Below are 5825 nucleotides of genomic sequence, written 5' to 3' on the forward strand. Positions count from 1 at the left end.
TTGCTGTACTTCTGACATTTTCTGATTTACACAAGAAGCAGCGTGGTATGTGGAAAAGCTTGAACCAGACAGATCTTGGCTAAATCCTTGCCTCTAACAATGACTAGTTGTGCGAATTAGGACAAGTGTACTGACCTCTCTAAACTCGGGAAAATATGACCATCTCTTGGAAATCTTATGATGTTTAAATGAGAGAATCAATATAAAGAACCCAGCAACAGTAAAGCTTTATCACAATGCGAAGAGTAAGGTCCAAATATGAGAGGGCTTAATTACAAGTCAATACATATTGAATCCACAAGACTTGGTAGTGTGAATTTAAAGAAATAGTGACCTCTGCTAACCAGACACCTAACTGCTGAGAGACCTCAGATTGCCTTCACCAGATCCAACCCACCCAGTCCTACCTGCATGCTGATGTCACCTGATGAGGTTTATGTACTTGGACTTAGGTATCCCGGAGGATACTTCTAGGTGGGGGCAGGGTAGCAATAACGGTCCGAGATGACATGATTAAATGAGTTAGTTAATGCATGCAAATTACTCAGCACACTTTAACTGCCTGATGCTGCTCCTGGTCAGATAATGCAATCACTATGAACTCTGGCTGGTGATGTAGCTTCAGAGATACCACTTTAAATTGAATAAAACCAGGAAATAAACTCCAATCTAGGCTGGAGCAGGTGAAAAGAACTTAATTCAGTTCAATTGAACAAAGCTTTGTTTCTGCATGGGTAGCAAAGAATCTCTTTCTGGAGTATCTTAGCCTTGTGGAACAATATCAACTGGATATATCTCTTCAAAGAGTCCACTTAAAGTCATAGTAATATAGAAAAAAACAGAAGCTGGAAGTGAAGAAATATAGATTTGCATTCCATCCAGAGTTAATAAGCACATGAAGACATATCCTGAGTTTTCTAGGTCTTTTTCCTCATTTATCTAGAGAGAGTTAGACTGGAAAACCTCTAGAAATATCATCAAATGATTATCTAGCACCTGATACATTACAAGATGAAGGACATAAACAGCATGCCATTGGGCAACCCCACACGCAAAAGACAATTTTGAAAGGCAGTGATATTTTTGTCTGCTTTGTGTGGAAGACAGAGATAAGAAGACTAAAGCCTTTCTAAGCTGCTGGCGTTGCTTCTAGCAACGGTGCTTCTCTCACAGCCTAGTCCTTCAGTGTACCGCATCTAACACATGGAAAGGGTGTTATCATGTGCATCATTTCTCAGCTATAACCAAGCAACATGAAATGTTCTATACTGTCAAACCTATAAAGACAGGAGTAATTCCATTCAGCCAAATGAGTTGTCTAGATAACTCAAACTTACCCTTTAATTACTAAAGTCTGAGATTTAAAAAAAAAAAAACCTAACAGGCATTTTAACAATTTTATGATGACTTCAAATATCTATCAAAATTCATTGTGAAGTGTTTATAAACATGAAGATTAAAAGGGTGTGCATCAGTTAATTTTATCATTGTTTAACAGCAATGATAAATGAAGGGGGTTAGGATATGTGTGACTCCTTCTCCAGGGGTGTGAAATTCATTTTCACCGGGGGCCACATCAGCCTCAAGGTTGCCTTCAAAGGGCCGAATGTAATTTTAGGACTGTGTACATGTAAGTATTCCTTAACTAGGGGCAATGAGCTCAGTGCTGCTGCCAGGTAGAAACAAGGTGCCGGGCTGAATGAAACAAGGTGGAGGGCTGGATTCGGCCCACGGGCGTTGTGTTTGCCACCTGTGCCTTATCCTCACCTGAAATGGATCCAGATTGCTCTCCGATATTGCTTTTTCTCAAAATATTATAATTGTTTTTTAATATCTTACAGACTTTCAGTTTAGCAGTTATTTCTGACAATCATCAATGTGCCAATATTTGAGCTGCAGCTTCATGATTACCTAAGGTTCTTAAGAAAAACAATCTGAAAACCAAACACGAGAGAAAAATATTGAAAGAAAGAGGAAACAAGGTATGAGAGGATTTTCTTTATGTTAAGGATATTGAAAGCATGACATTGATTTCAAATGCTCAGAAGCTTTAAAAACATTCTCATATTTCTAAGCTACATTCTCAAAATATGAATCTCTTGGGAAAACAAGCTTGGCATGAGTTAGTGTAATGTGCTACCATGTCACTAGGCATTGATTTGTTTTGGATTCAGTGACCAAATATAATAAGAGATTTCTGGTTCATAAGTTACATTATTTAAACATTGGATTATCTCAATGTGAAGATGGAGAACAGATATCTTTTCCTTCAAGCAAAAGGTCACAAAATCACTTAAGACTGCCAGTCATTACAAGAATAATAGGCAACAGAATGAAAAAAAGTAGAATTTAAGAACACTTACATTAAATGCCAAAGCCACTTTCCACTCCTGTAACTACTACATCTATGAATCTCACTGACCAACGTATATGAAAATGATTCTAACAGCATGTTCTTGAAATCCTGATGAATGGTGCAGAATATATATCTGTGTGTGTGTATGAACACACACACATCATATTTTTCAGACTATAGGACACACACACCCAAAATTTGGGAGGAATAATGGTTGTTAATGCTGCTGTTGAGTTCTGTTTATATTTACATTGGTGAAATATTATGTTATTTATGTTATTAAATATTTTACCACATTTTTGCTTCAAAAATGTTTTCCTATTTTCCTCCTCTAAAACATAGGTGTGTCTTATGGTCCAAAAAATAAGGGGTGTGTGTGTATCATCTATCTATATCTATCTATCTATTATTTGCTATTAAAGGAATTTTTCATTTGTAAAAAATTACTCTTGTTGTGTATAGAAATCACACCATAACTGGTAGATCATGGAGCTGAGTCTTACTTGAAGTTTTGTCAGTTCTTCCCAACTTAATCTAAAGATTCAATACAGTCTCAAGAACCTCAGTGAATCACAAGCATGGTGCTCACATAGACATCCAAACATACACACACAAACCTATCATAATAAAAGTTCAGAAACACAGTTATACAAAGGAAATTTTTAAAGTAGCTAGCAATTCCATTCCTAGGCATTTTCCCAAGACATCTCAGACAGGAAGTAATTTGCATTATTAAGTCAAAAGTGCCTGATACAGAACTGATGGAGATTCACAATTTCTTAATGAGAGGGCCTCATTCTCGAGAGACAACTAGGAAGAATTTAAGAACGTGAATCTTGTTGCTAATAAAGAAGTAGAAGATAAATGCCTGCTTTCAAGGATCAGATAACAATCCACACTAAAATCAAGGTTAATTTCATGTGTAGTCTCTGAAGTATCAGACTAGATAGAGCCCCATAAATTCTTCTCAGCAGAGGAGGAAAGTCATAAATTAATTTTATTATATTAGGTTTCACCAAAATTTTTCCTATGCCATAAAGTATTTTGGAATCTGAATTGCAAAGTTATGGGGGAAGGAAAAGAAGACTTGAACAGTTGGAACCAGGACAACTAGTGTGAAGAGTTCTTTTAGAGTAATAACCATTTTTAGGTTGAGTCAACAGTTCCTAACATGCTGTTTGATAGTGTATATATTTGCAGAGTATGAGAAATATGATTACTCATCTTATTGTATTGGTGATCAGAGGACCAAAGGTTATGAAGCAATAGTCAATAGACCCAATGGCATTCTCCAAGGGACTGTCCTGTAATACCTCTTATTAATACCTCTTATTCAACCAAGAAATATGTTTTGGATACCTGTTCTATACAAAAGGAATTCTTACAGTCTGCTCTTCTTTAGAATTTTTACTGAGATAAAATTCACATAACATAAAATTTACCATTTTAAAGCAAACGATTCAGTGGCAGTCAGTACATTAACACTGTTGTGCAATCACCACTTTTCTCTAGCTCCCCAAAAGAGTTCACCACCCCAACAGAAAACTCCATACCCATAAAGCAATGACAGCATGTTCCCTCCTCTCTTTCACCCTTGGCAATCTACTTTGTCTCTATATATTTTCCTATTCTGGATACTTCATATAAATTAAAGCATATAATACATGACCTTTTGTGTCTGGCTTTTTTCACTTAGTATAATGTGTTCAATGTTCAGCCATACTTTCTTTGCTTATTTTTTTGTTAAATTCATTGGGGTGACATTGTTTAAAAATTATGTATGTTCCAAATGTACAATTCCGTGATACATAATCTATATGTTGCATTGTGTGCCTGCCACCTAAAGTCAAACCCCCTTCTATAACCATATATTTGATCTCCTTTACCCTTTACTACTCCCTAACTACTCCAAATTTTTTAAAACACTTATTCACAAAGATACATGCACCCCATTGTTCATCACAGCATTATTCACAGTGGCCAAGACATGGAAACAACCCAAATGCCAATGCCCTTTGAGAGATAATTGGATAAAGAAGATGTGGTACATATATGCGATGGAATACTACTCGACCATAAAAAAGATGAAATACTGCCATTTGTAATTACATGGATGGATCTTCAGAATATCGTGTTAAACAAAACAAGTCAGACAGAAAAAGTTAAGAACCATATGATTTCACTTATATGTAGTATATAAAACTAAAAGCAACAAATGAACAAATAAAAAACAAACAAACAAAAACTCATAGACAAGAAAACAGTATAAATTACATAGAAGAAAACATAGATACTAAACTTAGGGACCTTGGTCTTAGAGAGGATTTTATGAATCTGACCCCAAAGGCTGGGGAAGTAAAGGAAAACAATAAATGAATGGAATGATATCAAACTAAAAAGCTTCTGCACAACAAAAGAAACCACCAACAAAACAAAAAGGCAAGTAACCAAATGGACAAGGTATTTGCAAATGACAGCTCCAACAAGAGGTTAATATCCAAAATATATAAAGAATTCATACAACTTAACACCAAACACACAAACAATCCAGTTAAAGAATGGGCAGAGGACCTGAACAGGCACTTCTCTCAAGAACACATACAAGTGGCCAACATATATGTGAAAAGATGCTCAACTTTACTAGGTATTAGGGAAATGCAAATCAAAAGTTTAAGACATCACCTCAGACCTGTGTATACCCTTAACCACATTCTCCCATTTCCTATTGAAATTATGGCACTTGGACCAATGATTCTTCTTGTTTAACTCATATATCTATTGAAATTTGCTTAAAATGACAGGGATAATTACATTTCTTGCCCCAGTCTCAATAAATGAAGCTTATGTTACCACCTAATATACAATGCACAATTAATTGGGTTTTATTTTTGAGTCTTTGGAAGTCTCACAAGCTCAAAGGATCTCTATGTCTTGTCACACATGTATATATGGAATTGCCATGGCATACTTGGTATTTGTCCTCTCTTATAAGAAATCCATACCAGGTTATAATACCTACTATCACTTTACAGAGTAGAAACTATACCAATTTTTAAACCATAATTTCTTCTAATGGATGGTAGAGTATAACTACATATAATTAATTCCATGCCCTTCTTTTTGAAAAAAGTTTTTAATTTACTATGTTTTCAATAATTATTAATCTTCTTAAAAATTTCTTTCTTTCTTTGTTATTGTCATGAGTGAAATGGGAGATTGTCTTAATCTGTCTACACATATCTGTATATTAGTGGTAAGTAAAAAGAAATGCTAAGAGAGAGAATTATAAGATAGACTTAGATATATCCTAGATATTTTTGTTGTTCAAAATACAAAGCTTATAGCCCTAGTTGGGTGGCTCAGTTGGTTGGACTGTCTTCCCACACACCAAAAAGTTGCGGATTTGATTACCAGTCAGGGCACATACCTAGGTTACGTTTGTCCCCTGGTTGAGGTGTGTACAAGAGGC

This window comes from Sturnira hondurensis, unplaced genomic scaffold, assembly GCF_014824575.4.
Source record: "Sturnira hondurensis isolate 20B ecotype Veracruz unplaced genomic scaffold, ASM1482457v3 Scaffold0010154, whole genome shotgun sequence".
NCBI classification, from domain to species: Eukaryota; Metazoa; Chordata; class Mammalia; order Chiroptera; family Phyllostomidae; genus Sturnira; species Sturnira hondurensis.